This window comes from Pelodiscus sinensis, chromosome 4 (genome assembly GCF_049634645.1).
Source record: "Pelodiscus sinensis isolate JC-2024 chromosome 4, ASM4963464v1, whole genome shotgun sequence".
In the NCBI taxonomy this organism is placed as follows: Eukaryota; Metazoa; Chordata; order Testudines; family Trionychidae; genus Pelodiscus; species Pelodiscus sinensis.
The window spans coordinates 45,924,033-45,949,855 of record NC_134714.1 but is presented as its reverse complement, the minus strand read 5'-3'; positions in this window follow the sequence as shown (position 1 = coordinate 45,949,855).

Below are 25,823 nucleotides of genomic sequence, written 5' to 3'. Positions count from 1 at the left end.
TCAAAATACCTAACCTGTCATGACTGGAGTAGTTATCCCTATTGTAATCACTGCTTCTGTACATGGCTGGAATGTAGGGTTGCCAGATGGTTGAAACAAAAATACCAAACACCCCCTACCCCCAAAAAAACAGGAAAAAATTCTGTTGAAGGATAAAAAAGGGGGGGGGGAGACCAAAGTTGTTGAGAAAAAAAAAACAGCATTAAAACAGCATGTCCCCTTTAAGAGTGAGTGCAGGGATAGGAACAGGGGAACAGTTGAGCAGCCATTTTGTGTCAGCAGCCTTGCAGAACCAGGTAAGCATGGGGGCTGTGGTCAGGGGGCTGGGGGAGGCCAGGCACTGAGTGTTTGTAGGGTTGCCAGGTGCCCGGCATTTTTGACATTTTAGGTGTCTGGTAGTCTCTGAATTTTTTTTACCGGCAGGAGGTGAAAATACTGGACTATCTGGGTGAATACTGGACACCTGGCACCCTACTGTCATGTCCCTGCAGCTCCTGAGAAAGGCAGAGCAGAGGGGTCTCCACTTACTGTCCTTGCCTGCAACTCCCATTGGTCAATAATGGGGAACCATGGCCAGTAGAAGCTGTGGGTTCAGTGCCTATAGATGTGGGGCAACACATGGCACCATTGAGCCATAGTTGTACATGCCAGCTGCTTTTAGGAGTGGTGCAGGGTAGGAGTAACCTCCTTAAGTCCTCTGCTCCACCACCCAGAAGCTATCTCCGTTAAACGGTGCCCAGCCAGATCCTGCAGCCTGAACCTTGTCCCAGCTCTCAACTACCTCCTGCATGAGTCTCCCTGCACCCAAAGTCATTCCTTGAAACCCCTCCTGGATCCCAAGCCCCTACCTGGGACTGAGGCTGGAGCCCCTCCCACATGCTGAACCTCTTGGGCCAAGACCAGAGCCTGCATCCCAACCCCCTACCCCAGTCTGGTGAAAGTGTTTGAGGATGGGGGAGAAAGGGGATAGAGTGAGCAGAGTGAGGCCTCAGAGAAGGGGTGGAGCAGGGGCTGGGCCTCAAAGCAAAGCCAGGAAGGAAACAGGACAAAGGTATTTGGGTTTGAGGTAGATCTTACATTGCACTTAAATTGAAAAAGTGATCTTTTGGTTAAAAAGGTTGGAGACCGCTGCTTTAGTGAGTAAAATTGACATTCTACTAGGTAGGAGTTCTCAATGAAAAAATGTTCTAAGACAGAAGCCTAAGGTAGGCAATATTTCCCCATTGTTCACAGAGGGCAGGGCTGGCCTTACCATGAGGCAAACTGAGGCAGCTGCCTCAGGTGCCAGACTGTGGGTGGTGCCACTAGGACCCAGTGTAGAAAATTATGTATTCTCTCTGCTCTAGATGCACAGAGATGGTGGAGTTCTGTGCTAGAGAAAGGAGGGCACAAGAGACATAACAGGCAGGCAGGAGAAAATGTGAGAGGGAATAACAGAAAGCAGTAGGAGCTGTAGGGAGAGAGAGAAGGAGGAGCCTCTTACGTACCTCTCTAGCACCCCCAGGAGCCTGGACTGATTAGCACCAGCTTTTCAGGGAGCTTCCTTTTTCCTGCTGCTTCCCTGAAACCACTTGAGGAGAACAGGCAGTCAACTGAAGTAGTAGGAGCCAGTTAGACCCTTATGATGCTGATATCTTCCCTCACTCAGGCCCTGCTACCAGCCTGCTTATTTGTCCCCTTCAAATGAGTGTTGAGAGCCACCTATAGCTGGCACAAAACAGCAGTCATGAGCGAAAGAAGAAAACGCCCCTCTGAGGCAGCATTCAGAAAAAGAAAGAAAGCAAAGGAAACTATTCTATCTAAGCAGGAAGGAGCTCTCCTGAGATACATAGACACAAATGTTCATGGTGAGCCTTCCAGCCCCAGTGAGGATGTGAGTGGTGAGGAGATGCCAGATCTTCCAGTTAGTCAGAGTGCAGGTGACCTGGCAGCTACTGCAGCATCCATATCTCCATCTCACATGCATGGTTACATCCATATTCCTGAAGAAAAGTGTAGTTAGAGACATTGAGGCTAATGGCAATTGAGACAAATTACAACATGGTTTTACAAAAGGTAGATTGTGCCAAACCAACCTGATCTCCTTTTTTGAGAAAGTAACATATTTTTTAGATAAAGGAAATGCAGTGGATCTAATCTACCTTGACGTTAGTAAGGCATTTGATACAGTACCACATGGGGAATTATTGGTTAAATTGGAAAAGATAGGGATTAATATGAAAGTTGAGAGGTGGATAAGCAACTGGTTAAAGGGGAGACCTCAGCGGGTCATAGTGAAAGGTGAACTGTCAGGTTGGAGGAAGGTTACTAGCGGAGTTCCTCAGGGATCAGTTTTGGGGCCAATTTTATTTAATCTTTTTATTGCTGATCTTGGCACCAAAAGTGGAAGTGTCCTAATAAAATTTGCAGATGACACAAAGTTGGGAGCTATTGCCAATTCAGAAAAGGATCGGGATATCATACAGGAAGATCTGGATGATATTGTAAATTGGAGTGATAGCAATAGGATGAAATTTAATAGTGAGAAGTGTAAGGTTATGCATTTAGGGATTAATAACAAGAATTTTAGTTATAAGCTGGGGACACATCAGTTGGAAGTAACGGAGGAGGAGAAGGTCCTCGGAGTCCTGGTTGATTATAGAATGACTATGAACCGCCATTGTGACATGGCCGTGAAAAAGGCTAATACGATCTTGGGATGTATTAGGTGAGGTATTTCCAGTAGGGATAAGGAGGTGTTAGTGCCATTTTACAAGGCACTGGTGAGACCCCATTTGGAATACTGCGTGCAGTTCTGGTCTCCCATGTTTAAGAAGGATGAATTCAAACTGGAACAGGTACAAAGAAGGGCCACTAGGATGATCCGAGGAATGGAAAACCTGTCTTATGAAAGGAGACTCAAGGAGCTTGGTTTGTTTACTTTAACCAAAAGAAGGCTGAGGGGGGACATGATTGCACTTTTTAAATATATTAGAGGGATAAATACCAGGGAGGGAGAGGAATTATTTAAGTTTAATACCAATGTGGACACAAGAACAAATGGCTATAAGCTGGCTAGTAGGAAGTTTAGACTTGAGATTAGACGAAGGTTTCTAACCATTAGAGGAGTGAAGTTCTGAAAAGGCCTTCCAAGGGAAGTAGTGGGGGCAAAAGATCTACCGTATTTTCCGGCGTATAAGGCTACTGGGTGTATAAGACAACCCCCTAATTTTTTAGTTAAAAGATAGGTTTTTGTCTTATATCCCAGCGCCCCTCCGCCTCCCCGGCTTTGCTCCCGGTGTCCCTGGTCTGCTGGAGACGGACCCCAGCAGACCAGAGGCACTGGAAGCAAAGCCGCATCAGCAGCGGGGTCCCGCGCCTCTGAGGCTTTGCCAGAGCAAAGCCTCAGAAGCGCGGCACCCCGCCGCCGCTTCGGCTTTGCTCCCAGTGCCTCTGGTCTGCTGGGGACCGTCTCCAGCAGACCAGGGACACTGGGAGCAAAGCCTCTGAGGACGCCCCGGCAGCGGGACAGCCCCGGCGTGCCTGGGGTGCCCCGCCGCCGGAGCCCCTCCGCGGCTTTGCAAAGCCTCGGGGGAAGCCGGCGGCGGGGCATCCCAGGCGTGCCTGGGATGCCCCGCCACCGGCTTCCCCCGAGGCTTTGTAAAGCCGTGGAAGGGCTCGGGCGGCAGGGCATCCCAGGCGCACCTGGGCTGCCCCGCCGCCTGTATGCCCAGCGTATAAGACGACCCCCGATTTTTGGGGGATGTTTTTTAGCATCAAAAGTCATCTTATACGCCGGAAAATACGGTATCTGGTTTCAAGATTAAACTAGATGGGTTTATGAAGGGGATGGTTTGATGAGATAACATGAGCTTGGTAACTAATTGACCATTCATTATCAGTGGGAAATAGGTCAATGGAGGGATGATAGGAATTACTATAGAGAACTTTCTGGGTGTCTGGCTGATGAGTCTTGCCCACATGCTCAGGGTTTAGCTGATTGCCATATTTGGGGTCAGGAAGGAATTTTCCTCCAGGGTAGATTGGCAGAGGCCCTGGAGGTTTTTCGCCTTCCTCTGTAGCATGGGGTACAGATCACAGCTGGAGGATTCTCTGCATCTCGGGGTCTTCAAAGTATTTGAAGGCTTCAGTATCTGAGATATAGGTGAGAGGATTATTCTAGGAGGGGTGGGTGAGATTTTGTGGCCTGCACTGTGCAGGGGGTCAGACTAGATGATCATAATAGTCCCTTCTGACCTTAAAGTCTATGCATCTATGAGTCTATGAGATCAGAGAAGAGTGTGGTGGAGGCACAAGAAACAGCTGCTGCTGAGTTTAGTTCCTTAAGTCTAGATGATCTAGGACAGTGGACCTACTTGAGCTGTAACCTGAAAGAGTTCCTTGTACTGCATGGGCCACAGTAAGTGAAAAACTTCATGTTCCCCAAAGACAATGAAAATAGATGAAAACTTCTAACACATTACTGACGTGAAATCCCCAATAGTGACAAAGTGGAGAGGCCATGGCTTATGTACGCAAAAACCCAGAATGCTGCATACTGTTTTTGTTGCAAACTCTTCCAGTCTAATGTTCCAGCCACATTGGGTTCTACAGGAACAAAGGACTGGAAAAATCTGGCTAGAAATCTGGCATGCCATGAGAAGGCAGCAAATCACCAGAGAGCATTCCATAGGTGGAAAGAGCTTGAGATGAGACTAAGGGTAAAGGCCACCATAGATGATCAACATCAAGATTGCATCAGAGTCTCTTTACTGGCAAAATGTTCTGAAAAGGCGCATTGCCATTGTGAGACTGCTTGCTACCCAAAACCTAGCACTATGTGGCACTTCAGATCAGCTGCTTGTGCCAAAAAATGGAAACTTCCTTAACATTGTGGAGCTGATGGCTGAGTTTGATGCTGTACTCCAGGAGCATCTAAGAAGAGTCCCCACCCAAGAAATGTACATACACCACTACCTTGGAAAAACAATTCAAAATGAGATCATACAGTTACTGGCAACAAAAGTCAAACAGAAGATTGTGGCAGTCTGAAGTCAGCAAGATATTACTCTGTTATTCTGGACTGCACACCTGACACCAGCCATACGCAACAAATGACTTTAAGGGTGCATTTTGTAACAACAATAGAACCTAGTGAAAATGTCCCTGCAATAGTGACTGTTGGAGAGTATTTTCTAGAATTTATTGACATTGATGATACTACAGGAGCTGGTATGACAAATGTGCTTCTTAAAAAGCTGGAAGATACAGGAATTGCAATAGCTGACATGAGTGGTCAGGGCTACAATAATGGTGCCAACATGAGAGGAAAGAACAGAGGAGTGCAGACATGGATCCAAGAGTTAAACCCTCAAACCTTTTTTGTCCCATGCAATTCTCATTCATTGAACTTGGTGGGCTGTGATGCAGCCTCAGCTTCTAGTGAGGCTGCTGAATTTTTTAATGTAATTCAAAGCATCTATGTATTTTTCTCTGCATCGACTAATTGATGGCAAATTTTGAAGCAACAGCTGGGAACATCCTCTCTGACTCTGAAACCACTGAGTGCCATATGATGGGAAAGTCGAGTGGAGGCAATAAAGCCTATCAAACACCAAATTGGGAAGATATGTTGCCATAGTTGCCACTATGAAGGATAATGCTAAGACAGGAACTGTTCATGGGAGAACAATGGCAGAAGGAAATGCAATCACCAGAAACATACATAATTTCAAATTTCTGTGTGGCTTATTGTTGTGGCATGACATATTGTTTGAAATAAATGTTGTAAACAAGAGACTCCAAAGTGTTGACCTTGATATATCTGGAGCAATGGAACAACTGGACAAAGCAAAGTCATATTTTCAGTCATCAGTCAGATGAGGGATTTCAAAACATTCTGAAGAGTGCACAGAAGTTGGCAAAGGAACTTCACACTAAAACTGTTTTCCCACCCATTCAAGAATACAAGAGTCACCAAAGAAGAAGGCATTTTGATTACAAGGCATGGGATAATCCCATAAGAGACCCCAAACAACAATTCAACGTTGAATTATTTAACCAAGTGCTAGATTGTGCAGTACAGTCAGTTGAAGAACGTTTCATGCAGCTCAAGGAGCACAGCAGTATATTTGGGATGTTGTATGATATTCATCACTATACCTGATGAAGACCTATACCAGCAATGCAGGGCACTAGAGACAGTGTTGACACATGATGACATGTGTGATATTGATGTGAGTGATTTAGATGCTGAACCGAAAGCCCTTTCAAGATACATTTCAGCAGGATCAACTCCAAAGGCCATTCTGGAATATATGTGCACAAATAAGATAATCACCCTCTTTCCAAATGCTTTTGTTGCTCTGCACATATTTCTAACACTTCCTGTAACAGTTGCCAGTGGAGAATGCAGCTTCTCCAAGCTGAAGTTAATAAAAACACATCTACGCTCCAAAATGACACAGGAGAGGCTGGTCGGCCTTACAACCATCTCAATAGAGCACGAGTTGGCCCAGACTGTGGACCTTCAGAAAGCAGTTCAGATCTTTGCAACCAAGAAGACATGGGAAGCACCACTTTGATTATTCCAACAGATAAAAATGCCAGTGTTTACTATGCAGGCAAGAAAAGTTACATTTGCTGTTCAGGTGCTTGGAGTTAAGTGTTACTTAAAATTTTTGAACAAGACATTTTAAGTTGTTAGTTCTCCTTTATTGGAGTAGGTAGCAGAGCAGTACCGTGAGAGGAGTAGAACAGGAAGAAGGCAGAATTGAGACCTTTCAAAGTTTTGGCCCAAGTGAGGGTGTATAGGGGTGTCATTTGAGCTCCCCGCCTCAGGTGCCAAAATGTTGTGGGCTGCCCCTGACTGAGGATGCTTGTATGCATGTCTGTCTCGTTTCCTTTTGAAAGACAGATCAGCAAGTCTCTAGCAGCAACCAAATAGAACAGGAGCAAATTAGATTAAACAGTTTCTTCTGGTTATGATGCAGCACTAAAGGCTCTAGCAACAGAATGAAGTATTTAAAATGGAAGGATAAGCAATGACCATGAACTACATTGGCTGCTGTAGTGTTATAGTTGAAATGAGGGGGTCAAATCCCCAACTGGTGTATATCAGAAGCTTCAGGGGGTAGCCAAGTTAGTCTGTTACAGAAAAAAAATGGTCTGGTAGCACTTTATAGACTAACAAAACATGTAGATGGTATCATGAGCTTTAATGGGCGGTGTATATCAGAATGGCTTTGTTGGTGTCAGTGGAGCTTTCTGTTTTACACTAGCTGAGGATCTGGCTTTTAAAAATATTAATTCTCTCTGCAAAACTGGGGGACTCTCCAAGTATTTATTTCTTCCACAATATGGATTTTATCTGGCCCACTAGAAAGTGAAGTTTTTTAAAATGAAAATTGCAAACTGAAAATGCATTAGCTTTCAGTATTTCTCTGAGCAGGCTATCTCAAAAAGTCTAAGGACAGAATGACCCAGCATGCAGACTTGGAGGCATAAAGAAAGCAACACAATCAAGAAAATATTTGGAGATATTTCATTTTCATATATTACCAGCATACTTTGGCATTCCTCTGTTACAATGTCACATATGACCTTGCAAGTTGCCCATACGCATTATGAGGGAAAAAATATATTATATATATATCTTGCCTGGAGACACTATCTGCTGCTCTGTGCTTACAAAAGGCTGGTTCTCATATTCTGACACTAGTCGTAGGCATCTGCTATGTCAAGATGTCTCCTGATTCCTCTATACTTTTGTTAAGTTACTGGCTTCTTGGAATCAATAAAATACATGCTGTGGGCTTTTGAATTAGTCTTCCTCTGCCTTTCCTCCTTTCCCCCTACCCCCCACCAAAGATCTTCAGGTTCTCCAGTGTCCTGTTTTAATTTGCATAATTAATTGATATCTCATTAGCTAATTAGAAATACATTGTGATTAAAAACAACTAAACAGAGGAGCCAGTCTGCACTTGTAAATTACATTAGGAGCTGTAGTGGATTTAGAACACACCAGAAAACAACCTGATACATTATTTAGTAACCAGCTGAGAAGAAACAAAATGCAAAAAAATATTTTAAGAGTTACATTTAAAATGCATATGAATAGGATTAGTAGTCTGATTTTTAAAACTATACTACAAATACAATGCTTTTAAACAACTTGTTTCATCTGTAAGTTTTATGATGATGTTGTTTCTGTTCAGTCTTTCAAAAACCAAACCCATTTGGACTTAACAAAATGTTAAGGAAACAGACTGTTGTTTTCTAGTCTCAAAACAAGGTTGCATATTTGAAAATAGTGAATAACAGTTCTAGAATTTAAGGCCAGAAGGGATCACCAAATCATCTAGTCTGATCTCCCATATATTCACTCAACATTACCCAGCCACTTTTACACTAACTCTAACCAGAACTAGACAAAAGGACTAAAATGATTTTCATAATTTCAAAACACATCTTTGATTATGTGCTGATAGCATGTTGCTAAATTTGATTATCTTAAGCCATATCTACACTATATGCAAAATTGACACTGCCATGGTCAATCTTCTGGGGTTCTAGTGAAGGCCCATTAATTTGAACTGAGTGCGTACCCTAGTCGGTGCCAGTACTCCTACTCCTCACAAGGAGTAAGGGAAGTCAACGGGAGCATTTGCTCCCATCAGCCTCTCGGTGTGTGGACAGTGATTAAAGATGTGTCAACTCCAGCAACATAATTAATGTAGCTGGAGTTGCGTATCTTAAATCAATGTAGACTGATTAGTTATAGTGATTTAGGACTGGAATATGATATTCTTAATGTGAAATGATGGTCACACTTACACAAGTGTGACATGCTTACTTCATGTGTAGCTCTGTTGTCACAAGTGCAATTGTGACTACAGAGGGCCCTACCAAATTCATGGTCCTGAAAAATGCATCACAGACCATGAAATCTGCTGTTTTGTGAACTTGCATCCTATACCAGACTGATTTCATGGAGCAGACGAGTGTTTCTGAAATTGGGGTCTTGACCCAAAAGGGAGTTGCAGGGAGGGTCACAAGGTTATTTTAGGGGGCATCATGGTACTGCCCTATTATTGCTGTGCTACCTTCAGAGCTGGACAGTCAAAGAGTGGCAGCTGTTGACTGGGTGCCCAGCTCCAAAGGCAGCAGCCTGCAGCAGTGTAGAAATAAGGGGGGGAGGGAGCAATACCATACCACGCTATCCTTTCTTCATTGCTGCTCATGGTGGTGTTTCTACCATCAGAACTGACCTCCTGCCCAGCTCTGAAGGCAGTGCCACCGACTACAACAATGTGGAAATAAGGGTCACAATAACACAACACCCCCATAACAATCTTGCATCTCCTTTTTGGGTCATGACCACTACAATAACAACACCTTGAAATGTCAGATCTAAGTAGCTGAAATAATGAAATCTACTATTTTAAATATCCTATGACAGTGAGATTAAACAAAATGGACCATGAATTTGATTGGGCTTTACTTACATTATAAAGAACTGTACAACATAAGGAAGGATACAGCTATTCACATAAGGAAGGCCTTAACCTGCATCATTCTGTGGCTTCATGCCTATTCATCTCTTTTCCCCTTTTTGATGAGTGGCTATTTGGTGGTATTTTTAAAGAGTGCAGTTGCATGTAATTCAACCTGGCATGACTCACGGTACTCTACTTAGTAATATATGAATAATGCTGCTTTGAATTATGTTTCAAGAGGCCAGTGTTTTATAGTTAATGATATTACCATAGCCACGTTAGTACCCATCTGTAGTTTTTGATCAAATACTTTAATTTGCTCTCCTAGATCACTCTAAAGCATGTATACAAACATGTTACAAAAATATAGTTGCAAATACATTGTTGCAAACTTTCACCTAGCAACGCATTGATTCATGGCCAACACTTTCTGAAGTATTGCCAGTTCAGAACTGAACTATAATTGTGTCTACTATTCTCTGTTTATCGTTTGCTATTATGGTGTATGAACCGGTTCTCAGGGTATGCCATTTTTTCTGCTTCGTGACTGGATGACTCTCAAACGAACAAAGAACCTTCAAGATGGGCAAGTGTATTGGTACATGTATTCATGGCATTTTCCTTTTCCTGACATTCTTGAGAACAACAGTTGGTGTTCATGAAGGACAGTGAAAAATGAATAAAAGGGGAGGACGACAAAAATAAAACTGATGCAAATTCATTTTTATTGGAACACATATCAGTGAATATTTTTTGCTGTCTTCTCATTACAGGTTGCACCTCTATAAACTGGAATTCTCTGGATCACAGACTTTCCAGTACCAGAGAGTCCTGGCACACTTTGGGGGGGCTGGGAACCTGAAGCAATGTGGGAGGGAGGGAACTGTGTGTGGCCCATCTGGGCTGGGGGTGGAGCCAGGAAGCTGGATGCACAGCTCCTGGGCACAGGGGACAGCAGGAGCTGGGAAGCCTAGTGCACGGCCTCGCTGGGCTCCAGGGCTCTGGTAGCCAGCACTGTTGGGCTGCCTGAGGTAGACAGAAAGCCCATGGGGGAGCAGGATAGGGAGTGGGGTCAGCAGTATGTGAGCCAGAAATGACCTCCCCTGGTCCAGCAAAATCCCTCATGTGGTACCAGACAAGTGCCAGATCAGAGAGGTACAACCTGTACAAATTTCATTTTAAGTCTGTAGCTGAATATGCAACATATACATAACTTAGGATCCAGCATTTCCCATGTTTTGCATTTAAAGGTACGACTCTGACCTTAATATATCAAAAGGATCATGTGTACATAACCTTCCTTTTTAAAAAAAATTATAACAAAATTATCTGCAGTCATATTGCTAGATTTTCTGCTCCACTGAATCCACTGTGAAGCTGACAGTTAAAGAATGACCTTATTGCTTCATAAATCCCATTCTGGCCATGCCAGAGACACCTGATAATTTGTGGTTTTAAGAAAGTTTTCCATCTATAACTGATCTGTCTATTCCTTTTTTAACTACTCATTCATATGTGAAAAGGCAATTTCTTACATGAAATGTTCTAGTGCAGGTATTTACATTTCTAGTTTATTTCTTCTGAGTGACTGCAATGAGTCATCTGAAATTACTCATCTCTGTCTCTCACTCCTTCTCCCTCATGAGTGACTGTGTTTCAAAGCTTGGTCTCTCCCCAGTACTGCATAGCATTCTCAGGGCTGGATATTAAATTGATATTGAATTTAATACTTAGAATTTTAAGACACTGGTTTTAATTACGTTTTTATTATCTGTCTTACTACATTGTATTAAATCCTAAGGCTGTGTCTACACTGGCGCGTTCTTGCGTGAAAATGGACGCTCTTGTGCAAAAACGTGCCACCTGTCTACACTGGCCGCGCGTTCTTGTGCAAGTAAACTGAGGTTGTACTGTAGAAAATCAGGGCTTCTTGTGCGAGAACTCTGATGCTCCCTTTCAGGAAGAAGCCCGTTTGCACAAGAGCTCTTCCAGAAGAGGTCAGTGTAGATAGGCAACATGAATTTTTTGCGCAAGAAGCCCCTACGGTTAAAATGGCCATCAGAGCTTTCTTGCAGAAGAGAGCATCTACACTTCCATGGATGCTCTTGTGCAAAAGCACATCTCTTGCGCAAAAGCACATGCCAGTGTAGACGCTCTCTTGTGGAAGAGTTTTTGCACAAGAACTCTTCTGCAAGAGAGTTCTTGTGCAAGAAGCTGCCAGTGTAGATGTAGCTTAAGTGTTCCAGGAATATCAGGTTACAAGGAACTCCCTCCTTGTATTTTCCATTAGACTTTGTATTGAAATTTGAGATTCCTTAAACTCTTTGTCAAAACTCAGACTCAAGCATGATCTATTCCAACTTCATCTAACTCAGGTAAGGACATCATGCCATATGAATGACAGCTAAGAACAAATTGCATGTGTAATTGTTTGGAGGAAAGGCAGAATATAATGGTCCAATCCTACAAGTGCATGCTACTGAAGCCACACAGATCAGGTCTTGGCACCAGAAGTACCATGCTCCTCAATCCCTCATATGGGGTAGGAAGAGAAGGAGTTCCTCAGTGAATAATTGACTTCTTTCGGTTCAGTAGCTCAACCAAAGAATCTGGGGCAGAGCTGGGAGAGGAAGTTTTAGTCCTTTCAAACCAACTTTTTGAAATTACTCATAATTTTGAAATTGTTTATACATTTTCCAAAAATTTTAATTGTCTTTGGTTGAAACTTTTTGGCAAAATTTGACTGGAACCCATGAATGCACTGAAAAATGCACTTTTTTTGTAAATTTACTATTGCTGAAAAAATTCACAAAATTCTACTCCTCAAGTTACAAAACTCAGCATAAAGCTTCACTTTAGGAGGAGCAATGCAGCACTGTGAAGAGGCCTTGCCAGTTCATCACTTGACTAATCTGTATAGCCGGGAGCTGAGGATAAAGACATAGATATGAGATGCAGGTCTGAGGATATGAGGATATGACGTGTAGATCTGGGCAGAAACAGTTTACCTGTCCTGTGAGAATTTTCAAGATTTCAAAAAAATTCCTATCTTGAATCAAGACAAAAAGTTCAACATCTCAAACATTTTGGAGAGCTAATAATTAGAAAAATAGGGTTGGATTGATTGAAAAATTTGGATCACTTACATTATTTTAAATTTTTCTGTTGCCCATTAATTACGTTTTGAAACACAATAACTGAATTAGAAAATGAAATATTATTTAGAAAATGTGAAAATAGGTTTTCTGATCATTTCAAAACTTTAAAAAAATGTTTCTAGCTGAGGGGATTTGTCCATACCAACTTTTTCCCATACAATAGAGTTCAAAATAGAAGGCAGAGGAAAAGGCTATAACAGATTATAAATGACCAATGGGGTAACTGCATACCTTTTTTGTTCATTATTTAGTTTTGTATTTTTATTGTAAGGCTGGGGGAAGGGGAGGAGACGAGTGACAAGAGGTAAAATTAAAAATGCTCATTGCAGTAGAAAAAAGAAGGGAAGGAAAGGAGAACAGAAAAGATTAGAGTGAATCAGTTTGGCAGAATGACAATAGAGCAATTGAGGGAAAGAGTAATCTTGAGAAGCAGAACCAGACAACAGAAAACTATATCCAGAGTCCATTTTGTAAAATACAGTCTTTTGACTAAAGCTGGTGCAGAAATCTCCAATTTTTTTGTCAGAAAATGCTGATTCATGAAAACCAAGACTGTTGGAACATTCAAGAGAGGGATTGTTTCTTTCCATGAACCCATATTTAGGGCACAGTCCAATAATTACAAAAAATAATAGGCCAGAATTCAGTGGAACTGCTAATAGAAGGAAATACTACTCTATGAAAGGGTGTCCAAATCTACCCTATGCTAAACCCTAGATGTGTAGTAACTATTTAAAAGTCTTAGTGGATTAAAAGTTTTGGTGATTATCAGTCCGCTCCAGTAACTTTTAAGATCTAACATTAACAATTTTTACATAAAAGACCTAATTGAGTTCACTGGGGGCTTCTGCTCATAGCTGATGGGATGATCAGCTGAGCGGATCAAGCATGACTACAGGGCTTGGGAGTACAGGTGAGGGAGTTTGGGGCACAGGTGGTATTCTCTTCGATCCTTCCTGTCAAAGGTAGGGGCCCGGGCAGAGAAAGGTGCATCCTGGAGGTGAATACCTGGTTGCGAGGATGGTGTCGCCAGGAGGGCTTCGGCTTCCTTGACCACGGGGTGCTCTTCCAGGAAGGACTGCTTGGCAGAGATGGAGTTCACCTTTCCAGGAGCAGGAAGGCCTTGTTTGGACACAGACTGGCTAACCTTGTGAGGAGGCTTTAAACTAGGTTCGACGGGGACAGGTGAGCAAAGCCCACAGGTAAGTGCTGAATGTGCGGGACTGGGAGATGGGTTGGAAATGGGGGGGACTACGGCCTATAATGGCAAGGAGAAAGGAGGGTCAGGGCACAACAGGGAGGAAAGATCAAATCAGTATCTTAGATACCTATATACAAATGCGAGAAGTATGGGTAATAAGCAGGAAGAACTGGAATTGCTAACAAATAAATACAACTATGATATCATTGGTATTACAGAAACCTGGTGGGATGGGACGCATGATTAGAATGTTGGTATGGAAGGGTACGGCTTGCTCAGGAAGGACAGACAGGGAAAAAAGGGAAGAGGGGTTTCCTTGTATATTAAAAATGTACACACTTGGACTGAAGTGGAGATGAACGTAGGAGATAGCTGTGTAGAGAGTCTCTGGGTTAAGCTAAAAGGGGTAAAAAATGAGGGTGATGTCATGCTAGAAGTCTACTACAGGCCACCTAGCCAGGTGGAAGAGGTGGATGCGGCCTTTTTTAAACAATTAACAAAACTATCCAAAGCCCAAGATTTGGTGGTGATGCGGGACTTCAACTATCCAGACATATGTTGGGAAACTAACACAGCGGGGCATAGGCTATCCAATAAGTTTCTGGACTGCATAGGAGACAACTTTCTGTTTCAGAAGGTTGAAAAAGCTACCAGAGGAGAAGCTGTTCTGGATTTGCTTTTAACAAATAGGGAGGAACTAGTTGAGAACTTGAAAGTGGAAGACAGTATGGGGGACAGTGATCATGAAATAATAGAGTTCATGATCTTAAGGAAAGGTAGAAGGGAGACCAGCACAATTGAGGTAATGGATTTCAGGAAGGCAGATTTTGATAAGCTCAGAGAACTTGTAGGTAAGGTCCCATGGGAAGAAGTCTGGAGGTGTGCCTAATGTAGTGAATACAAGCAGAGAGAGGGTAAGTTTAGAAGATAGGATACACAAAGAACAAGTTAAAAATCACTTAGGAAAGTTAGATGTCAGCAAGTCACCAGGTCCTGATGAAATGCATCCCAGGATACTCAAGGAGCTGATAGAGGAGGTATCTGAGCCTTTAGCTATGATCTTTGAAAAATCATGGAAGACAGGGGAGATACCAGAAGACTGGAAAAGGGCAAATATTGTGCCCATCTATAAAAAGAGGAATAAGAACAACCCAGGAAACTACAGACCGGTCAGTTTAACGTCTGTCCCAGGGAAGATAATGGAGCAGGTAATTAAGGAAATCATATGCAAACACTTGGAAGGTAATAAAGTGATAGCTTTCTTTGATAGGATAACGAGCCTTGTGGATAAGGGAGAAGCAGTGGATGTCATATACCTAGACTTTAGTAATGCATTTGATACGGTCTCGCATGATATTCTTATTGATAAACTAGACAAATATAACTTAGATAGGGCCACAATAAGGTGGGTGCATAATTGTCTGGATAACCGTAGTCAGAGAGTTGTTGTTAATGGTGCTAAATCCTGCTGGAAAGGGATAACAAGTGGAGTTCCGCAAGGGTCTGTTTTGGGACCCGTACTGTTCAATATCTTCATCAATGATGTAGATATTGGGATAGAGAGTACGCTTATTAAGTTTGCAGATGATACCAAACTGGGTGGGGTTGCAACTTCTTTGGAGGATAGGGACATAATTCAAAATGACCTTAGCAAGTTAGAGAAATGGTCAGAGGTAAACAGGATGAAGTTTAATAAAGAGAAATGCAAAGTGCTCCACTTAGGAAGGAACAATCAGTTCCATACATACAAGATGGGAAGCGACTGTCTAGGAAGGAGCGTGGCGGAAAGGGATGTAGGGGTCATAGTGGACCACAAGTTGAATATGAGTCAACAGTGTGATGCTGTTGCAAAAAAAGCAAATATGATTTTAGGTTGTATCAACAGGTGTGTTGTAAGCAAAACTCATGAAGTCATTCTGCCGCTCTACTCTGCACTAGTTAGGCCTCAGCTGGAGTACTGTGTCCAGTTCTGGGCGCCACATTTCAAGAAAGATATAGAGAAATTGGAAAGGGTACAGGGAAGAGCGACAAGAATGATTAAAGGTCTAGAGAACATGACCTATGAAGCCAGGCTTCATGAACTGGGCTTGTTTAGTTTGGAAAAAAGAAGATTAAGGGGGGACATGATAGCGGTTTTCAAATATCTAAAAGGGTGTCACAAGGAGGAAGGAGAAAATTTGTTCCTCTTGGTTTCTGAGGACAGGACAAGGAGTAATGGGCTTAAAGTGCAGCAAGGGAGGTTTAGATTGGACATTAGGAAAAAATTCCTTACTGTCAGGGTGGTCAAATATTGGAATAAATTGCCAAGGGAGGTGGTGGAATCTCCCTCTCTGGAGATATTTAAGAACAGGTTGGATGGACATCTGTCAGGGATGGTGTAGACGGAGCTTGGTCGTGCCTTGAGGATGGGAGGCTGGACTCGATGACCTCTCGAGGTCCCTTCCAGTCCTATGATTCTATGATTCTGTGATCATAGGCTGTAATGATTTGGTCCTTGGAAATTTTGTACACATCACCCCATAATTGCCTTATTAGCTGAAATAAATGTGGTATCTAACAAGCTGTAAGAACTATTCAAGAATTTTCAAACTAACATTAATTTTGTTAAGAAAATGTTGATTTTGTCAAAACTGAAACTCATTGTGGAAAAGAGTCAGTTTCAAGTAATCACCTAATTTGGATGTGAGTGTGTGTTGTATGCGGTGTGGGGAGTTGTACATTTTGTTAAAAGATGCTGTTTTGACATTTCTGAAACCTAGTTTTATTTATTTTTATTTTTGTTCTGAAATGTTAGTGAACTTGTACTAAAAAAAAGCTTAATATTTAAAAGATGGAAATTGAAATAAAATGTTTAAATTTATTCAATCCAATTTTAAAATTATGATTATGTTTATGAATGTTGTTTTGTTGTTGTTGTTGTTCAGCTTTTGAGTTTACATTCAATTTGGGAAGGCAAAATTTAAAATCTCAAACTTTCATTGGTTGGAAAAACATTTTCTATCTAGCTGACAGAATGTTGATATTATAGTTAGGTACCTTTAGGGTGCTATGTTACAATCACTATATGTTGTAAATAAAAAATATTGAGCTAGAGGCAGAAAAAAATCAAACTATTCTTTCCTTGGACCATCAGAATGCTATTCTTAGACTCTTTCTTAATAGTCTTTGCCATTGTAACATCTAGTTACTAGGATACAACCATGTGACAGGATCTTTATTAGAAATCATGTGGGAGTAAAAAAGGTCAGGAGATTTTTTTTTCAATAAAGGCTTGATCAGCGAGGAGAAAAAGGCAGTAAGGAAGTCAAGCCTGTTATGTTTCACTGATCCTTTTCCAAGTCTATGCTCATATGAAAATGAAAAAACTGTTTTTAAGCAAAATGTACTGGAAATCATGGGAAAATCATGCAAATTAAAATTGGGGATCCTGATGTATATGAAATTGTACTGGGGGCTAAGAATCTTTCCTTTGGCTTCTGTGGGCTTTGGATCAGTTCCAAAAGAAAGTAAATCTTCTTATCATCTTCCCATGATTAGAAAAAGATTCTTTTGACTAAATCATTACAAAGAGATGTAATTTTATTCTTCCTCCTTGCTGCCTCACACTCACCTCAGAGCTCCACTGTCCCTAGGTCTGAATGGAGCAGAAATATTCTCAGGCATTGCATTGCTGCCTAGGTTTTGGGCAGAAGAACTGAAGCTTGATTCCTGCACATGTATACTTGATTAGTCTTACTCATGTGAGTGAAGTTAAGCACCTGCATACATGTTTGTAGGGCTGGGACCTTAAATAGTGCAAAAGTGGTGTTCAGGGCCATGTGGCCCTGTCTTCACAAAAATGAATTTCACCCTCTGGAATGCAAATCAGGCATATAAACTGCGAATCTAGATACAACCCTTTTATTATGAAAGAGAGCAGCCATAACTGTGGGGTTGTTTTTAGTTTTTTACAATCTTTTAAAATTAAAATAGCAACAAAATACAGTGTTATATGTTTTTACTATATTTGTTGGGCCCTTTATATAGTTATGAAATAATTGGAAGTCAAGTGATGTGCAGATGATTATTCTAGTAATTCGTTACAAGAAATAATAAGGATGTCAGAACCAGAAGTACATTCTTTTTGTGTGTAATAATTTCATTCCAATTAAGCAGTCACAACTCTGTGAATGTTGTTAGCTAAATTTAAAATTAGTACTATTCTCTAAATGGTGTTTTGTGTCATGAAATAGCAAGACAATTAAAGAAGACAATCTAATAAAATAGTATCAAGGGTACTTTAAAAGAGATGAATATTTTACTTTCCTTTTTACAAATTAATTGCTTTAAAAAGTTTTTTTTTCAAATACGTTTCTAAAGTTTTCAGATTAAATACCAGATATTTAGCTTTTTGCAATTTTTGTTTTAAAAGTCCAAAGTGAAATCCTGGCCCCATTAAAGACAATGGAAATTTTGATACTGATTTCAACAGGGAAAGATTTCATCCCAAAATTATGTTGCAGAAAGACTACTCATCTCAGTTTATATCGGTAAAATGACAACATAATTAGAAATAATGAAGAAAGAAAAATAAAAAATACTAAATTTCTTTCTCTATATTTCATACTGAAGACCACATTAAAACTTTATGGTTAAGAACTCCCATTTACCTCCTCATATGTGTAACTCTGCTTTAAAAAATGGATGGCTTCCTTTGGTCCTATATTTCATTTGTACTTCAACCACCTTCACCTTTGACTACACACAGTGGAAAGGGGATTACTAGATATAAAAAAGGGATCACATAAAGTACAGGAAGAAAGCACCGTGTTCTGATGAACAACATGGAACTAATCCATAGATATTGACTTTCTAGACCTTTTGGGCAAGAGAAGTGTCCAGAGTCATCATAAAAGAGAGGGAATGCTCACAAGTGCAGGAGGGTCTTTTATTTCTGGGAAAAAGGATGAGTTTGTTAATAACATAGAGTCAATTACCCTGTACTACAGCTCCGACCCTTCTGACCTTTTCTCTTCCTTGTTTTAGTCTTGCCTCTTCCTGCTAATTTGGTGCTAGAGTGAGATGATCTTTCATCATAGAAGTGAGAGAACATGAAACATGGATTAGCCTCTCTGTCATTTTCCTTTCCGTTCACCAGTAAACTATCAGCAGCACCTAAGAATATTCAATGAATTTTATCTAAGTAGGCTTATCTGTGAGCAAGTGCTTAACAACAGAATTTGAGCATACTTCATGCTGTATAATCATTGGACATGCTAGATAACAAACGACCCTTTAACAATGTGTATGCATCAGCTGAACGTCAGCACAGGCAAACATAATTGGTTAAATGAAAAACCCTTTTGCTTGTTGAAATGCACCAGGCAGATAGTTCAGTCCTCTGGGCAGGCTTGAAGGTTAATATGTCACCTTCTGTACAAATAGTTAAAACATATACAGGTTAAGATGGAAACATCTGTAACCAAGGCTTTAGCACTGCTGTGTAAGCTCCTGAGAGAGGTAACTGAATAGCCTGTATGCACTTTTCATATGTTGCTGTCATCCATCCATTTGTCAGCACCAGATTAAATTACTAGTATGTCCTCTACATTAGGCAATACATTCATCTATTTTTATACTGTACTCATCATCCTGGAGTATCATGGTCTTTCAGAGTCTCTTCAAGACCATTCAGAGCCTACTGGAGAATACAGCAGATCATTGATTTAGTAGCATAAGCATTGGGGAGTATATTACATCAGTGATTCAAAGACAGCTCTGACTTCCAGGTATAACTCAAGATGTTGATTGTGATGTTTAAAGATCTGCATGGTCATGACTGTAGATACCTGAGATACTGTCTCTCTCCTTATGTAATATCAAGATATTTAATAGGTTCTCCCTCAAAGTCCCTAGATAAAAATGCCTGGTTGCTGCATTTATACTGAGGGATCTCTGTTCTAACATTAGATTTCAAGCTGGCTGATCTTCAAGGCATGATATAGACCCTGTGGACCTGATTTCTATTGTATTAGGTAGTCATTTACACTTGTGCAAACTGAATGTCATGGGGCTTGCAAAGCACCACCTCTTGGCAGTCTATTTGCATAACTGCACAAGATACAAGACAGCGGAGAATTGGAGCTTGTATGTAGAGCTGGCTGGAATATTTTTAATGCAAAGGCCTGTGATCGGGGAAACCCTCGTTGGAGTCTCTGCTCTATGTGGTTCAGAGTGATTTGGGAGGAAGAACTCTTCTCTCAGTTAGACTGAAAAGAGTTTAGCACCTGCATTATTCACATCCCAGGTGAGAGCCCTAGTCACCAGATGGTAGAGCACGTGTCTTTCTTTTGAGAAGAGACCAGAAAGCTCTAGATTCAAACATCTGCCTGCCTTACCGCTCCTGCTGCACCTTTGACCATGATCGAGAGCTACGAGAGATAAGCCCACACACCAATCCCCTGTACCCGCCCTCAGCCTTTCCCCAAAAAACTCCCTCTAGCACCCTAAAACTAGACCCACCACAGAGTCCTGACCCCTTCCCACATCCCAATCCCCGCCTCAACCCAGAGCCACATCCCACATCCTGAACTCTTTATTCCAAGCCCTACTCCACAGCCCTCACCCGTGTACCCCAAACCTCTGCCTCAGCCATAAGCCCCCTCCTGTGCCTCAAACACTTCATCCCCCAGAGTTTGAAAACCACTGGTTTAGCATACGTTGCTTTGAGTCTGGGTCTCTCACTTTGCTGTTACTAGTGCTACTAGGGACTAGAGCCTTACCCTTACACATCTTTATTAATTTGTTGTTCAATTCATATCATCCATTTTTGGAAACTTTTGTGAACACCATTGCAGCTCAGACTGTTTGAGCAATTTCAAAGTTTGGTTTGAGTTGAAAAAGGACAAAAACCAAATTCTCTTGGTTCTTGTATCTCAAGTAAAAAGTTAGAGTAGAACATTACTTATTGACCTTCCTACAAGAGGTATAGAACATTTAATACAGCACATGGTATCCAATTTGAAAGATATAGGTGGTAGATTCTAGCAATTCTATGCTATAAGTTTATAATGCCAGCAGATGGCAATATTTCTCAACTAAAGTTTTGCCATTACCAGCTCTATCTCAAGTTTGCTTTGTTTGTTACTATGAAATGCCATAACTGTGCATGGTACTGTACAAATATCAGACACATCTTACTGCAGTTGATTGGATAGGAAGTTGTAAGTAAAATTTGCTGCAAATATTGCATTTTCTAAATGCAATTTCTGAATATATATTTTACTATTCATCCATCTCTGCATATAGGGAAATAATTTGTGAGCAATTATTTTGCTATCATCATGTATTTTATTTATTATATGTATTGTGGTAATGCTAATGACTCTCAATCATGGAGGAGGTCCCATTATGCTAGGCACTACACAAACACATAACAAGGAGATGGTGTCTGCATTAAGAATTTGGCTTTATTCATTACCTCAGAGTGTTTACATTCTAGACAGAAAATGGTAATGCACTTCAGACACAGAGCTACATCACATACATGGTTCAGTATGTTAGTAGTCCACTGAAAAATATACTACTAAGATTTCTTTATTTTGTGGATTATCAGTGGAATAGGTGAGTTCTTAGTAGGAATTTAAGTAAGAAATTAAGAAGGAATTTTGACCTGTTTTTTATTGATGACTGGTTAACATAATTTCATGCTCTATTATCTGTTTTGGCCAATTCTGCTTTGTAAGTAAATTGGGGCCACAATTTCTTAAATTATTAAAATGACCAGAAAGCTGTTTTCAAATGGTCTGACAAAAAATAAGATTAAAAAAGCTTTTAAGAACAGTAACAACTTGTGTTAACTCATGAATTTCATACTTTTGGCAGGTTGTATGTAATAACATTTTAAATGTTTTCCCATGTGCCATTTTGTGGCATAAACTCTATGCAATAGAGCTCACAGAGATTAGACTTAAGACAGACACATGTTGCAGGCCATGCTTGTCTGCCAAAGTCTTTGACCTTTTAAAACTGGTTCTACAAAAACAATGTAAAAGGGAGCAATACAAAAATATTCAACCAGATGTCTGAAATGCTATAGGTTTGCAAGAGATGGATTAGGGCTAGTACCTTTCTAATGGCTGGTAACTTGGACCTCCGAGGACCTACAGATATAGGTGGTACATATATAGTTACTGCAGCTCTGCTCTGCTTCCTCACCCCTGGTTAAAAAAAATGGACATCAGGGCTTTTCAAATGGGATCTGGACACACAAGCAGAAACCTGGATTTTGCAGATGATAATTGGCCTGGTGCAATCTGAGATTGCATCAGATGGCTAGATAAATAAACCAAGTCCGCCACTACGTAGATCTCAGCCAGCAATGCAGAAGGACTCTCTTCCCTCTGATTGCTCACTAGTCAATGTAATATGACTAGGCTGGCAACCATACCATTGTCACAAGGGAGTTCTATATCTGTACCACAGGCTGGCCTACACAGTGTGGAATCTGCAACCTTTCTGAGGGAGGCAGTGAATGTGCGGGGGATGTAAAGCTTCCTTCAGAAAAATGTTCTCTTTATAACATACACATTTTCCTCATGGATCTAGACCACTTCAAGTGTTGGGTTTTGGTTGGCTTTTCCCGCTCATGCCCAGATTTCCCACATGGCCATCAGCAATGTAGATATTTTTTCCATAGGTCAGTGAACTTGGTTATCCCTTGGTTTGATTTCCCTCTCCTGCACACAGCAAGAAAAGCCCAGGCTTCAGAGACTAATCCTTATTGCACACCATTCCTATCAGCTTTCCCTGTGCATGGACATTAACATTTATTTTGTTAAACTGTATTAGCCTTCTTCGCTGACTTGAACAAATGTTCCCTAAGGCACAACAAATAACTAGACTTGTCCCACTGAGAATAAAGCAACACTGGATTTCAAATCAAACAAGGTAATTCTTCCTTAAAGATACCGATTACTGTGTATCAAAAAACCCTAAACCAAACCCCAGTTGCTCTCAATTACATAGCTGTAAGTGCAGAAACATTCCAGGCTTTCCATATACTCACCTTGGATAAATGCCAGAGCAGAATTGGGTCCAATACTTGCTGTCAGTTAAAGACTAAACAATACACAGACTTTGTTTTTCTTGGATTCATCATGTTTGTTCCCTTGCTCAAAAAGGTAACTTTAAAGATTTTTTTCTTGCTAGGACAGTTTTGCAAAGCGATTACAGAATTCTATGCCAGTAGCAGAAAAGGGCTCATATATTTGGGCAGCTAGTCTGGTGTGTGAAAATCCACTCCTCAGCAATCTCCCCTTCCTCCATTTAGCCTACTCCTTTTTCTTTGTTTTTAACAAAATAAAATGACCAGATTTTTAAAAAGAACCTTATTCTATTACTTAAAAGAGGGGAACTTGTGAGATAAGGATCCATTCCTGTAAGGTGCTGAGTGTCCCATGGACAGCATTAAGTCCATTAAATTCCCTTTGAAATCAGTGGGACTTGTGTGTGCTCAGCCTCTTACAGAGTCAGGCTCCAAATGGATTGCTTCTGTTTTCAATAAAAATGTTAATGGTGCCTCTCTTAGAGATGACTCAAAGGACAGGCTGCTTTTCAATTACAGGATGATCATATCAGTAGCGGCAGATTTAGTGTCAGCTGTAATGGTGGTTGTATTTTGCATACTATCACCCAGTGGTTTTTTTCCAAGCAAGATAAAGAGTAATTCTGCCCTCAAATTACCCATGCCACTGCATTGGCTTCCATGGGTTTTTGAGAGAGCTGCAAAATTTTAACTGTTGGTGGAGTTTTGTCCTAAGATTACAGTGAGAAAAATAGGAAGGTCAAGAGCAGTTGTATCACCATGATGTTTCTAGTGAAATTGCCTGAAAATTTGCAATGGAACAGTCTTCTGTTGTAAAATGTATATTGGACAGAATCCAAATTTTTGGTGGAGAACCATTAATTCTGTCAACATTTTTCACAGAAACCAGGTAGGAAGGTGGGCTGCCTGGATTCCTGCTAGACCAGCCTCTGCAGACAGAAGCTTTTCCAAGTTCCTGACTCTACAGAATTCAGGCTGCAAATCTTCCAAAACAAGATTTTTGGGGAGGGAAACATCCCTCCTGCAGAAATTTTCACATAACTAACTTTTTGTTTGGAACCACAAAGAACTGATTTAAAAAAACAAAACAAAACATTATATGGTGTAAGGATTCCAGTCCCTACACAGCTCTAATAGTTATGTAACTCTTAAGTCACTGCATTGTCTTCATACAATATCTAAGACTACAATGTCTGCAGAGATAAGCAGACATTTTGTTTTCAGAGTAGATCTTTGTGGAGGATATGAAAATATCTTGCTCTCTGTTTCATGGAAACTTTGTTCTTTCTTGGTTTTACTCTTCTCCTAACTGAAAATAAAGCTTATTCTGTCTGAAAGTGTGGGATGAAATGAGACAGAACACTGCTAGGATTTCAATCTGTGAATCCAGGGAAGCAAGGAAGTATTCTCAATGTGATGCTTGATTCACCAAGCTAACTGCTCTGGCAAAGTGCTCTCAGGATCTCTCCATTTAGCATTTCAGCATTTATACCACAAAGTAATTTTTATTCATCAATCATACTAGGACTCTGGAGGGAGATAAATGAATACAAATGAAAACATAAGGGATCTAGTATACCTCCATCTGCTCAGAAAATTCCCACTAGCATGAATGGATGTGGAGAGAGTCTGGCATATAGCCTTTATCCTCTAGGGACCTAATTAATCCTTGGTATAAATTAACTGACATCAGTGAAGTTACACCAAGGATGAATTTGACCCAATCACTTTTCTTGTTTCATTTAATTTATAATGCCATTTAATGTATTAATGTGCTGAACATTCCCCACAGCTGTTGCAAGGCACAGTAAGTGCCTCTTTCTTTGAATCTCCCTGAACTACATTATGGGGTCTTGCAAAGGTGAAGTTTCAAAAGTTCCCCATTTTTTTAAGGTAGAGGTAAAGATAAAAACATTACTGAGAATAGTCTGGCAAGTAATTACTTAAGGAAGTCCTCTGTTTGACATTGGGTTCAGCTTTGCTCTCAGGATTTTAGGTGCTATTGCATTCCACAACAAACTTGTAAACATGTTTTGAACAGTCTTAAAATGTCTATATTGTCTTCACCTCTGTTCCTTTCTGAACACTGGACACATCATGGCTAATGAAAACACTGAACTGTTTGTTGTATGGATCTCCCTCCCTTTTGTCTATGTAGATGTAATTTCAGTCTCCATCTTGAGTCTGTGGGAAGTTCATTTTATTAAAAGAAGATGATTGTCCTGTAGGTGAACAGAAAAAGGTCTGAGGATGGGAAGGGTAGGAGAAGAGAGCAGTGTGAGTGTATGGGAAAGAAGAAGTTGAGAGAAAAAGAAGAGGCCAGTAAAGGAACAGGAAAAGAGGCATGAGAATGGATGGGTGGGAAGGTGAGAGAGAGATCTGAGAGTGCTGACATAGTAACTGTGCCATCTGGCTGTTTTCTTCATACAGACTGCTTTACTCCCACAGCAAGGGGCCACTCAGTATGAGTAAGGATGGCGGAATCTGTCCTACAGAGAATAAGTCCTGAAGCAAGAGGGTGCCATTTGTACATAGACATTTGCTGAATATGACTAAATTGCACCAAATCCTGAGAGACACTGAACATTTCATTGCCTAGCAGTTGCTTAGCCTTTTTCAGAATACTGGAATATATTTAAGAAGCACCTAATCCTAGCACATGCTTTGATACTGCTCATCCTTACTGAAAACCTCAGTTGCTTCTGAATAGTTATCTAACACAAAATCACAATGTTAGATCTTAGCTTCTCCAAATTTCTATTAAAAATGATGAAATATTTCCTGATAGTTTCTTCTTCTGTTTTGAGGTTGCACTCATGGGCTACGTCTACATTGGCACCCTTTTCCAGATATGCTTAAAACGGAACAGTTTTCCGTTATAAGTATTTCCGGAAAAAGTGTGT